The following is a 13,472-nucleotide window of genomic DNA, read 5'->3' on the forward strand; positions in this document are numbered from 1 at the left end:
AAAAATGACAAAATTTGTATTCTATAGCGTATATATTTACCCCTGAAGAACAAAGACCCCAAAAGTTGATAGCATATCCTAGAGGAGTGGTTGACCTTTAAATTGATATCAATTTTATGATCGTATGTATTCAGATGTGGGAGTAACACTTAAATATTTACAGGTGCTTGCGTACTGAGATATTATTTAGTAACCAATTACAACACTGGAGGGCGAACATATAGCGCTGATCGGCTTGAAAATTTCCATGAGGGTCCAGGTATGGTGAAGGACAACGCCTATAATATTCGGTGATGATCAGATAATAATTTTGGGATGAAGTGGACCGAAAACTTAATTTTTTGTGTGTTTTTCGAGTCGATCTGTAGGCCACAATTATAAGCCGAACATCTCAACTCAGCCCACGGTGAAAGGAACCTGGACAAGTAATTAGGGCTATACTAAATATTAGTAATAATATTATAATATTTTATCGGGCAATGGGGCTTCAAAATAGCTCTTCCAATTTGCAATGTTTCGAAATGTTGTCTTCCACTTGATCAATATTGCCTTCCCCTTTTGGCTCGCTTTTATATAAACATCCGCAGAAAGTTAGAGTTCCGTGGAAGTTCTCTAAACATCGTAAGCTGCCTCATCAGTTTGCGAAGTACCCATGCTTAAGATCCATACAACAGGACGTCTTGTAGAGTGTGAGTTTGGCCTGGCGAGAAGTGGCCATGCTTTTGAGGTGCTTACTCACGACAAACTGTCACCTTGCCTGAATCCTCGTTCGGTACTTAAGGTCTACGAGAGGACCTTTCCAATTTTAACTGCTTGTACCAGTTAAAGTTATCCTGCATAGCCGTATAAATTTGCAGGAATTCCGAACGCTTTAAAGACATGGCTTTAAACACCTCTGAGCGGATTGGAGATATTATTCTTGTTCCACAGTGGTTTTTGGTCTACTATTTGCAGTAAAAAGAGACGACGGTTGCCTTTTTTATGATCCACGGGTATAATGGAAATGTCAGCACCTGTGTCAATTAGGAAATTATTTCCTAGCATTTTATCGTAAACAAATTGGCGATTCGTTTGGCTAGACCGATCACTGCTCGCCTCTAGTAACCATTTTATTGGTTTTCCGATGTTTGGTTGCTGAACAAACCAGAGCGAAGGATTTTCTCTCCAAAATCTAGGAATTTTTATGGAATGTGACATTGAACTAACATATTGAATTGTATTCTGTTAATGCAGCATTCACTATTTAGGATTGTTTTTGTATTGTCGATATTTCTTGAAGAAAATTAGCGTCGGGGTCACCAATTTATCGGAGGATGATTTATTAAAACACAACCGACAATTTATTGAACTGAATTTGAATTGCTTTATTTTTTTTTTACTTTCTAAAACTTATATTTTTAAGTCAAAGCATTCTATGTTGTGACAATCTTGTGAACAGTAAAAGTATATTTGGGCTAAAGTGTACTCCTACAGCCCTTCAAATTTTATAAAAGAACCGCTTTTTTAAATAGGGACACCTCTTTAAAAAAGACTTAGGGTCTTAAGGTTGATTTCTGACCTTGTCGATGCTGAACATTTTGCCTCTTCTGTAAGTGGACATTGAAGAATATTCAGGTCTACTATAAAACTTTGCTTTTGAGGTATTTTATATAGAAGACTAACTGGATTCTATGAGAATTTGGTCCAGCCCCCCATAAGAAGACATTCTGTTCTTCTACAAGAGGACTTTCAGAAATAAGGACTTTCAGAGCATATACCCCTGGGAATTAATGCTAAGTCTATGCTATCCTGGCTCTGAGGTGCCTTTATAATGGCCCTCCCATAAAAAAACCCATTTTCCGTTTTCTATCAGATATTGTTCGTCTTCTGTAAACTTTTGTAATAGTTCTTAGTTTAGCTTTACTTCGATTTACTTATATATTTTTGATTACTTCCTTGTTCACGTCTGTCCATCAAATTCTTTTGATTGTTTCTACTTCAACTGTCTGCTACCTTTTCTTGTGAGAGTACTGATGCCACTCATACCTCCTCCTCCCGCTCCGCCACCCACATACACCGCTGCCGCCACATATACATACATATAATATGTGTATAACTGCATCTTTTGGAGAACTGAACTGAACCGGCCAATTTCGGGCATATGAAATTACTATGAAAGCGGGGGGTAGGTCAGGTGGCGGTCACTACATTAAGTTTTGGGTGGCGGAACAACGAGAAGAAGAAGAACAATTTGTTTGTTGTCTATTCATGCATTTTATGTTTTACTTTTATTTTGTGTTCTTTTTTTTCTGTTACATTTTACATTACTACTTACGTTGTTCCTTCTATTACTTCTGCTGCTGCTAATGTGGCAGCGATGTCTGCAGCAACTGCAGTTTATTTATTGACGACGACGTCAAACAATTTGCCCACTAAGAGGGGCTATGAATGTTCGTGTTGGGTACGATGTGCAGTTATAGTAAAAATTGATGCTGTAGCCGACGATGTTTGCTTCACTCATACACGACAGCACTACAAATTTTTTGTCGTTGTTGTTGTTGTTATTGCTACTATTTTTGGTTTTAGCTTTTACTACCCTGTTTCGGGACAATCACATTCACAATCACTCGCTCAGCTCGCTAGTGGGCCTACACTACATATAAAATGCCAACAAGAAGAAGAACAAGACGACGGCGAATAAGTATTGCAACATCACGACAAAGCTTTACTTTTATTTGGTTGTACTGCTGTTGTTGTTGTAGAAAATCAACAACAACAAAAATGCAGATTTTTTTTCTTTTGTCATTCACGTGTCGTTTAAAAATCTAAGCGAATTTGTTTTTTCTTTTGCTTTAATTCTTTACATCGAGGTATGGATGGATAGATGATTGGTTAGGTGGCTGGCTCACACACTCACTTTGGCTGGTGGTGCATCATCATAGATACTTTATTTTTCTTTTCACAAATACACTTGCATATGCCAAAAAAAAAAAAAAAAATATTCACACACACAAATACGGAAGCCAGCTACTAGACGAGACCGAAAGTAACACCACCCCCTCACGCGAAACGCACACACGCGTCAAAGCTAACGGGAACTACCTTAAAAACTTGGTCCAACAAAATCAATTTTCACAACACTTTCACGCCATTGACAGACAATTGGAAGAATTGAGAAATAAATACGGAACGAACCAAAAAATAAAGCAACTAATCGTTTAACAACTGAAACTACCGGTCGGTCCACCGCCGTGGTCTTTTGTCGTCATCCGCCAAACCGTGTATTCTCCAATTTTGTTTTTTTTCAATTCTTTATTCTGAAAATGCAACTCTGCACTGCTCGACTACTAACTGGCTCGCTGACTGACTGACGGGGCTCGAGATTATAACTGAAGCACCACTAAGTCAAAGATGCCCTAAAGTGTAGTGATGATGACTGTCGACTGACTGGCTAGCTGGTATTGCTGGCAAAGTGTGCGCTTGCATGCACAGACACACACACTCACATTCATGCACCCATCCATTCGTTCGTTCTTAACGATTAAGTACAGAGAGAGAAAGAGAGAGAGCAAGAGCAATGGAAAAATAAAACACCGTTGTCTGAGATACCCTGCATTTATTTCCTTTTTTATTTTCTTTCTTGGGGATGATGAGTTGGAAGCAAAGGTGAGCTTTTCAAACTAAAGTAAAGAAAAAAAAAATACTCTGAAACATATTCTCAACATGCATTTCTCATTTAGGGTTGCCATGAGTTTTGTTTGAAATGAAATTCTAAATTGAATGTCAAACTTGATTTTGGACGCCCATCTCCTTTATTTTTTTACAATAAAATAAGCCAACTTAACAGGCCATGCCTGAAGTCCTCTTCGTGAATCTTGAGCAGTTGGTTTCAGACCAAACTCTGTAATTTCGCTACAACCATTTGCCACATTCACATGATGGATGACCAAGTAACATTCAGCTCCAAAAGCTGCCAGAATTCCAATCCAAGACAATCGCTCATCTAATCGACTTCCCGCAATAGTACCTCCCTGAGGTTTTTTTTTTCACCTTTAAGGGTTCATCTATCTTCTTTCGATCGTTTTCCTTAGATAGGTACAGTAGACCACGGATATAAGAACATCAAAAAATATCGAGACATTTGTTCTTATAAGCAGGTTTTTCTTATATGAATGTATTTTATATAGTAAACTGTTTTTCTTATATAAGATGTTCTTATATCCGTGATCTACTGTATACATATTCACACTGTCCAAAGTTTTTCTTCTGATTATCTCCAGATTGATTACCTTCGCCATTATATTCAACCGCTTCGAGAAGTTGGTTTCAGATCTAATTCTTGAAATTTCCTGGTAATTTCTCTACAACCATTTACCGTCACAACATTCACATGATGGATGACCAAGTTACATTCAGCTCCAAAATCTGCCAGAATTACAATCCAAGACAATCGCTCATCTAATCGACATCCCACAATAGTACCTCTCTGAGTTTTTTTTCACATTTAATAGTTCATCTACCTACGTTCAATCACTTTCATTAGAAACGCATACATATTCACACTGTTCAGAGTTTCTCTCCTCATTATCTTCAGATTGATTACCTTCAACCTCATCTTCCACTGTTTAGAATAATTTTCGGCGTCTTCCCCGTCTTCCAAATCTTTAAAGTTTTGGACGACATCCCCCAACCTTCTTTTGAGTAGTTACAATTTCTGAATTTTCTTCGTTTGTAATATAATACAAGTCTACAATTCTTTCTGGAGTTAATATCACTTTTTTTCTTTATTTTTCTCAAGTCTGGTACATACATCATTTATTTTCACAGTTGTTTCAGAAACCGCATTTTTCACAGAGATTTGTACATTTCCGATTCCACAAAAGTTTTATACAATCCTTGTTGGCCAAGTTCAGAGTCTGATCCATTACTGACATATTCGTAAAAGTCTCCATGTCAGCACTCATATGCGACGTCCAACCACTGTCAAAACACAATTTGGATTTCACTTCGGACACAAATAATTTGCTTCTCTGGTCATCAATGTCAATCCTGATTTTCTATTTCGTTCCACTTCTTGAGATCTACGAGTTATGCAATTCCTTGCGAAATATCCGATTTTACAACACTTAAAATACACACAAGTTTGCTTGAATTTGTTTCCTTTATCTTTCATTTTGGCACATAAACATTAGAAGTTTAGCAATTTTCTTTCGATTTCCTCGATTCTGAAATGTTCACAGGCAAAATTACCGTTTTGGGCAATTTGTCGCTAGTTTCCGGGGCACAACGAAACGTTCCAAACGATTCTATATATATATAGGACCTAGTTCGTTTGAAAAAAGAACGAGAAAGATTGATCCGCACTGTAGAGTAGATTGCCCAACTTTATTTGTTATTTGATGTGTGTTGGACGGATTTTTGGGTTGTCGGACAAATTAAAAGCGGCATTTTTATCATGACTGTTTATAAATTGGTTTGATATTTTTTTCAAAAAAATTATGGCAACCATATATATGCGCACTGCATATTATTGCCAGTATTACTCTCCAAAAGAGAAAGAGCGCCACTGAGACCAAAAACAGGCGATGCAATACTGTTAAACGGTAATGCATTTTATTGTTGCTGTTTTTCTTTTTTAAATAATATGAGCAAAAATACAATTCTTTCTCTCCAGTGTTGTGCCATATCGACAAATCTTCTTAAGCATTTTTCCATTCCATTCATGTATTTAGTGTGTGAATATATTATATATTTTTGAAACAATTTTGAATTTCCAGACACCTCTACAAATTTTACGCAGACACAAAAACGAACATTGTGTATTATTGTATTTTCTTCCATGGAAATGTTCGATGGAAAAATGTTTAAAATCATTGTTCTGTTCCTTCATGTTATCTACATGTTTGGTTTTGTTTTTTTTTTTTTTTTAATTTTTGTTCATGTTCCACCTTTATTTGTTTCCCAACCGCCTACAACGTCGCTATCATCATCATCACCAGTCAATGTTTGATACGAAGAGTACTTATTGACTATGTTTGTTGTTGTCCCTTCCCCCTTTGACAGATAAGAGAAAACTGTGATGTCAATTAAGTCTTTTATTCTCGTGCAGTCTTACATCGTATTTTTTAGGTACCATTACATGTCGTTTTTACACAGAAAATTAATAGCACCAATCTATTGGCATCACTGCTAGAGAACGGCAAGCAGCACATATCCTCTTTTAGCAATGAATTATTTCAACTCTCTCATTTTGTGTGTACTAATGAGTGTTAAAATCAATAGGGTTGCCAGATTATCAAATAGTATGTCAACCTGTAAGCTAAGACACTTATCAGGTCCACTTTCTTTTAGAAATATTACTATATATTTTAGAATTTTTAAATAATAAATTCTATCCATAATTCCTTTAATAAAAACGAAATTTCATACTCCGTCAGGGCTCATACAGCCCCATCCCATTACAGATTTTCCCTGCTTTACAGTCGGAATTGTGTGCTTAGGGTCCACAGCTTTATTCCATACCACGATTCGTCCATGCGACCCAAATAAATTAAATTAGCTTCCTTCAGCCAACAATAACAGATTTTCAAAATTGTAGAGTTTTGCGTTTCCGGAACGAAATAGTTCAAAGGAATTGTCCAAAAAAACTTGGAACAGAATTTTGTATTACAGAAAATTTGATGGTTGGAGTGTTTTAAGATAAGAGTGTAAAGTGCCACATGTAACGTTTATAAGACTGTTGTTGTTGGCGTTGAGATTTTATGACGCACACGATGGGAAATTTCACCACAGATCACATTCTATTATTGGAACAAATAGTTTATTGATAAATATTTTGTGTTTGAGATTAGGCTAAGCTAGATTAGTTTAAGTAGGACCTAAGGAAAAATATTTTAAAATTAAATCAGTGGCTTACAAACACTTAACAAGAACTGCCGGTTGCACCATATCTCATTTTTTAGAGTACAGACGAGCTGCGACTGTCTGAATATTTTATTTTAGGTCCGGATCTTTCGGTTACCTAGTTCCTTTTGCTCTAGTCTTTACCTCTTGCTCTCGTTCAGCTAGTTTATTTTGTTCGCTCACCAACTCATATATGTGAATCATTAGTTGTCTATTTCCTTTATGGATGAATGAAATATTCTGTGTAATAATTAAATGTTGTAAAAAAGAGGAATAATAAGCACGAACGACATTATAGACCGAACTATCGTGCACCAGTGAACGAGTGAACTAAAGGGACGACCTTTTGCGGAGCAGATCGAAAAAGATTGAACCGCTCAAGGAACTCGAATGTCCAACTCTACAAAATGCAAAATCCATTGTTTCGTATTCTTGAACTCCAATCGGATTTTCCGGTTTTTGGTGTTTATGAAACGGGTTTTCAGGGTAACCCTAACATGTTTACGCCAAATTCTTCAAATTGTTTGGGGGTCTCCTCCCCATCTTATATAGAGTGCTATCCAGTGTACTGTATAAACGGATTGAAGCCAATGGTCAAATCCACCATTGACCAGATTTTCACTCTGCGCCAAATCCTGAAAACCCCACGAAAAACACATCGACACATTCCACCTATTCCTCGACTATAAAACCGCATTCGACAGTCCTATCCGTCCAGAGGTGTTATTAATTAGGCTATGCAGGATAACTTTAACTGGCACAAGATCGGCCGTTAAAGTCGGAATGGAGCCCTTTAACACGAACGAGGATTCAGAGAAGGTGACAGTTTGTCGCCTGACCTTTTTAAGGTCCTGCTGGAAAAGGTCATACGAGAGGCAAAGGTGAACCGAAATGACACTCTGTACAACAAACAACACATGCTACTCGCCTAAAACTAATGATATCGATTTTGAAATTCGGAGAAGCATAGTGTTGGCCAACAGATGCTACTATGGTCTAAGTAAGCAGTTTGGAAACAAGGCCACCTCCGGCCAGACCAAACTCACCGATGTGCGTTGACGGTAAATATCGCCTTCGAATGAACCATGAGCTGTACCAGCTATTCTCGGACATCGGCATTGTTAAACGTATCGAGATACAGCGACTACGTTGGCTAGGTCATGCTGTGAGAATGGATGAAGATGCCCCGGCTCAAAAGGCATATAAAAGCGAACCAGTTAATGTTTCACGCAGAAGGGGAAGGCCACGAATTAGATGGAAAGATTAAATGGAAGACAACATTGCCGAACATGGTCTTTCAAATTGGAAAAACTGCACAAAAGGCCGACGCGCCTGAGAACCCTTTTTAAGCAGGGCTTATGGAACGGAAGTTCTGTCACAAGCCAGTTAAGTAAGTAAGTTTAGGAGTTACATTTCTTTTTCAGATACTTATTTGCGATTGCAGCAAGTATAGATGCACTTAGCTTTGGATTATTGGCCACTTGTCGGATCAACTACTGTTCGTCTCTTATACTGAATATTCTTTTCTCGCTGGTTTTCGGCTTCTTGCAAATTCGATTCTCGATTCTGGGCTTCAATATAATTTCTTGGACAGTAATATTGAGTATTTCCGATAACACACGTGCCGTGGTTTGTCTGATGCTGGTCTACATCTTCTCATTACCACACTCGTAATGAGAGTATGCGATAAAGAGAGAGAGAGAGAGTGTGTAAAAAGTGCATGCGTTCGTTGAGTATTCACAAAAATGTTTTACTATAAAAAATACTACTACGAACGGCGGCAACAGCGAAAATGTTGTTACAACCAAAAAGCTGAGACAAGTGTTAGCGTCACTGTTCGCTGTAACAGAGACGTCAACGTCTGTCATATCAGTAGCAGTCAGTATTCAATGTATACTAAAATTCAGCTGATCTCAAAACGGCAGAACGTCCTACGTAAATGTTTAAAAAAGTCCAACGAATATACGATGAAAATAGAATATGTGGTAAATTAGCAGGAATAATAGTAGCAAGAATACAGAATATACAAGAGAGAGAGAGAGAGAGTTGCCAGATGATGGGCGCATAAAAAATCTTTATATTGAAAAATAAAAATACTGAAAGTCAAAGATGACATTTTCATTAGATGACATTTTCTTATCAACAATTTTCAAAATAATTTATAGTCAAATTGTCACAAAAAAAAAAAAAAAACAATAATAACATATTCTGATACTTTGACCTACTAAATGTTATGTATAGATAGTAAATTATATTATCTTGGTGTAGATCAGGGACAATAATTTCATTAGTACTCTGTGGAAAATAAACTCACAAAAAATACTGATAAATGCATTCTTGTTATTAAATTTATTTCAAAATAAAAATTATTTGTGACCCCAAAAATCTTATATTATAGTTGATTTTTTTTATAAATTTAAAGAAACATTTCCATTAAAATATATTTTTATGGAATTTTTGATAGCGTTGCCGTTGTTAGGCCGATAATCTGATCTTAAAATTCTTTGATCTTAAACTCCATTCCAATTCATTAAAGAATAACTGACTGACCCATTTAACGATTCATCTTGAAATTTTGGGTGAGGGTTTTTTGGAACGGTACGAAAAGTACTAAAAAGTACTAAATGTGAAAAGTACCGTACGAAAAGTACTAAATGTGGTACCATTCGTATTTGGCGAACCGGTGGAGCTAGAACTCTGAAATTTGGGTTGGTGGTCGTTGATGGGGTGTAGGATAGATGTACCAAAGAGTTTTTGGAAATTCGAACTGTAACTATCCGAAAAGTACTAGTAAAATGTACTAAATTTGGTACGATTTCGTAGCATGTGAACCGATAGCGCTAAAAACTTGAAATTTGGAGAGTGAATTAAGGTTGAGAAGTAGATTCCATTTAAGGAGATGGTTTTGAAGGCGTATGCTCGTGTGTACGACAAGTACCATATGGTACTATATTTCGTGCAAATGTAATTTGGAGGTACAAATCGAGTTGGTATCCTGAAATTTGAAATTAACATTACCGTCGGAGTGTAGGAATGGGAAATTTTTTTACTAATGTGTACGAAAAGTACTAAATCGTACTATAATTGGTACAATTTGGATTTGAATGAATCGATGGAGCGGAAACAATGAAATTTGGAGTCAGGATCACTGTAGGGGTGTAGGATTGGGGTCATGATTCAGTTTAAGCAATTTATATTCATGTGTGCTAAATGGTACTAAATTTTGTACAATTTGAATTTTAGGCGAACCAATAGAGCTAGAATCATGAAATTTGGAATCAGGTTCAATTTTAAGGTGTAAGATTGAGATATGTAGGAAGTTTTCAAAATTAGTACTACTATGTACTAAATTTGGTACAATTTGAATTGTGGGTGAACCGATAGAGTTGGAATCCTGAAACTTGTATTTAGGATCACTGTGGGGTGAAGGGTTGGGGTAAGTAGGAAGTTTTGGAAATTCGTACTACTGTGTACTGAGTTTGGTACAATTTGAATTTCTATCGGTTCACCGATAGATGGAATCCTGAAATTTGGATTTAGGATCACTGTGGGGGTGTAGGATTGGGATATGTAGGAGGGTTTGGAAATTGGTAGTTTTATGTACCAAATTTAGTACGAATTGAGTTTTGGATGAAACGAAAGAGTTGGAATCCTGAAATTATGATTTATGAACACTGTGGAGGTGTAGGATTGGGATATGCAGGAAGATTTGGATATCTGGACTACTATGTACTAAATTTATTACAATTTGAATTGTGGGTGAACCGATAGAGTTGGAATCCTACAACTAGAATTTAGTATCAGTGTGGGGGTGTAGGATTTGGGTATGTAGGAAGTTTTGGAAATTGGTACTATTGTGTACTAAATTTGGTACAATTTGTACCTATGGAGTTGGAATGTTGAGGAGGTTAATTAGATGGTTGAGGAGGGTATTTATGGATATAATGTGTACTAAATAGAAAATTTGGATTTGGGTGAACCTTTAAAGCTCGAATCATGAAATTGGGTACTAAATGGTACTCAAATTTAATTTATAGTCAATATTAATGTGTGGATTGTTTTTTTCCGACAGAAAGATAGAGTTTTGTGGTAGTTGTGTAGGCTATCGTCCGCCTATACTGCTCCGCTCACTGGTCGGATCTTGAAAATTCTTTCTTCTTCAAAACATAATGTGTTAAAAAATCCATGCTTCTTCAGAAAATATTTTTTTTTTAAATCCCCGCTGCTTCAAAAAATATAGTTTAAAAAAAATCTGCTTCAAATAGTATCTAAAATCTGCTTCAAAAATTTACGTTTGCCACGTTTTTAATTCAACTTTCCGCATTTAAATTTCTTCAATAATATTTTTAAGAAAAGTGCTTTAAAAACAATTTTTTTATCAAAAAAAATTCTAAAAAAATATTTTAATTGTTGCTCAAAAATATTTAGAAAAAAATCTACACTTAATTTCATATTTCCCTCAAAAAATATTAAAAAAATACTCGATTTATTTTTTCTTTAAAACGTCTAATTAATTCCTCATATATGCCACGCTAACTAACCTAATTTTACTTTTAAATCCACACTTAATTATTTTTATCAACAAAATGTTCCTAGGTCGTTTTCAATAATAAAAACTACCAAATAAGCAACACTGTTATCTATGCTGCTGCTGTCAACATCTCTGTCACTGCTGTCGCAGTAGCAGCAGCACCTTAAAGTCGTTCGTTTTCTCTGCTACTACTACTATGTACTATATGTGTGATTGTCTGTTTGCGTGTATGCATGTGGGGGTTGTATGCAGATTATGATTCTTTTTTTCCACTTACTTTTTGTTGCGTTATTTGTCGTCACTGCTATTGCGGTTGTTGTTGTTGCTGCAGCTCCTGTTGTTATTATCCATAGATGGAAGGGCAGGCGGGCGGTCGAGTAGTGATGGCTGCTATCGCAGTTCAGTTTCTTCTACTTGTTCGGTTATGATTTTTTCTGTTTCTTTTTGTTTTTTTAGCTGTAATTGAAGACACGACGAACGATGTGTAGACTTTTGTAAATGTTCGCGAATCAATTAATTTATTCTTTTTTTGTTTTTGCAATAATGCCAATCAAAATTTCCGATTGACTGTCTGACGATCGAACTGTTTGCCGTTTGTCGGTCTGTCTGCCTACTACAAGTACTACTTGCTGCTGTTGGTCTGGTAGTATAATTTTAATTTTTTGCTTCGTATGTACTGTTGTTGTATGTAGTGGAGGTAGTGTCTAGCGTGTGTACAACGAGTATTGTTAAACGATGATAACGTGCACGGCAGCGACAGAGACAGCGACGACAATCTTTTTTCTTCTTTCTTTCGTTTTTACTTTAATGCGTTTTCGAAGAACGTTCGAACCACGGCATTTACTCTAATTCACCAATACACAATTTCTTTCAATTCATTTGCACATTTTGATTTTTTTGTTGCTGTTGTTTTTCACTTTAATGAATACTTTTTTGTTGTTAATTGTACGACGACAACAGCAACACAAACGAATTAGAATTAAATAAAATACACACCGATTTTGTCGTTCCCCACTATATTTCTTTTTCTAGTATCGCGCTGTGCTGTGCTTCTTTTGCGAATCGAATGTCGTCTCGTTACCCTCGACAAATGCAACCATTTCAGTTGACATCCAACCGCACACTGACTGGAGAATTTCGTTGAGTACTGTCGTCGTCATATCATATCCACAACATGCTGTTTGTTGGGTAGGGGTGAGAGGGAATGTATGACTCTCAATCAGGGCTGCCATATTTGCCGATTTATCGGCATTTTGACGATTTTTCACTCTAAAAATGGAAAATGCCGATTTTCCGATTTTTGCCTCAGAAATGCCGATATTTCAACAATCGACACAAATTGTCTAATGCGGTGTACACACTAGCATTTTTGAATGACACTCTTGCCCAAATTTTGCTTGTTTGATAGTGTGGCCTCACATGTTGACAGTCAAAAATGATAGTGTGTACACCGCTTAACTTTTTAATTTAATATGGCGTTACCATACAAACATATAAAATTGGCAGCTTTAAATCATTATAACTATCGGCGACTCGCCGCAGCCGTTTTCAATGGCTTAGATATCTGCATTTTTTGTCAGCATTGTACTCTGTCTTGTTTACATTTTACATCGAATAAGGCAAAATTTAAATTAAACGAATAAAAAGTGCGCACACGTATCAAATTGGTGGTGTATTCTATCAAGTTAATTTATTTAATTATAAACATGGATAAATACCTGACAAAACGAAAAAGTATTTACTTAAATTGTGTCTAAGATACATGTGTTGATTTGTTGATTTTTCATAGAAAACAACACAGACGAGGAAAATAGTTGTGCATCAAGTGTCCAGCAGGAACAACACACAAGACGTAAGCAGAAATCACAATGGATTGACTCTGATACGGAGTGTTGGGCAGAAATGAGGAACAATTTTTTCTTTTGTAAATTGTGCAACGTGCAGTTGAAAGCTAGTTCGGGAAAATGCGACTTACTGGCCCATTCAAAAACAAAAAACATTTAACTGCTGCAAATGCTATATTGATGCAAAAGAAAATTTCAGAATCATTTAATAACCT

General features: G+C 36.3%; 1 protein-coding gene across 1 annotated transcript in view; it reads right to left on the reverse strand.

Annotated features, from left to right (window-relative positions):
• Positions 1 to 11,764, reverse strand: part of LOC133332834 (uncharacterized) — a 37,759-nt gene extending 25,995 nt beyond the window's left edge. Inside the window, exon 1 of the mRNA XM_061541205.1 lies at positions 11,691 to 11,764. The gene's annotated coding sequence lies outside the window, so the exon portion shown is untranslated. The remainder of the gene's footprint in view (positions 1 to 11,690) is intronic.
• Between the last annotated feature and the right edge of the window lie 1,708 nt (positions 11,765 to 13,472).

This window comes from Musca vetustissima, unplaced genomic scaffold (genome assembly GCF_032173495.1).
Source record: "Musca vetustissima isolate MV318-11 ecotype Yass unplaced genomic scaffold, APGP_CSIRO_Mvet_v1 utg79426, whole genome shotgun sequence".
Taxonomy (NCBI): Eukaryota; Metazoa; Arthropoda; class Insecta; order Diptera; family Muscidae; genus Musca; species Musca vetustissima.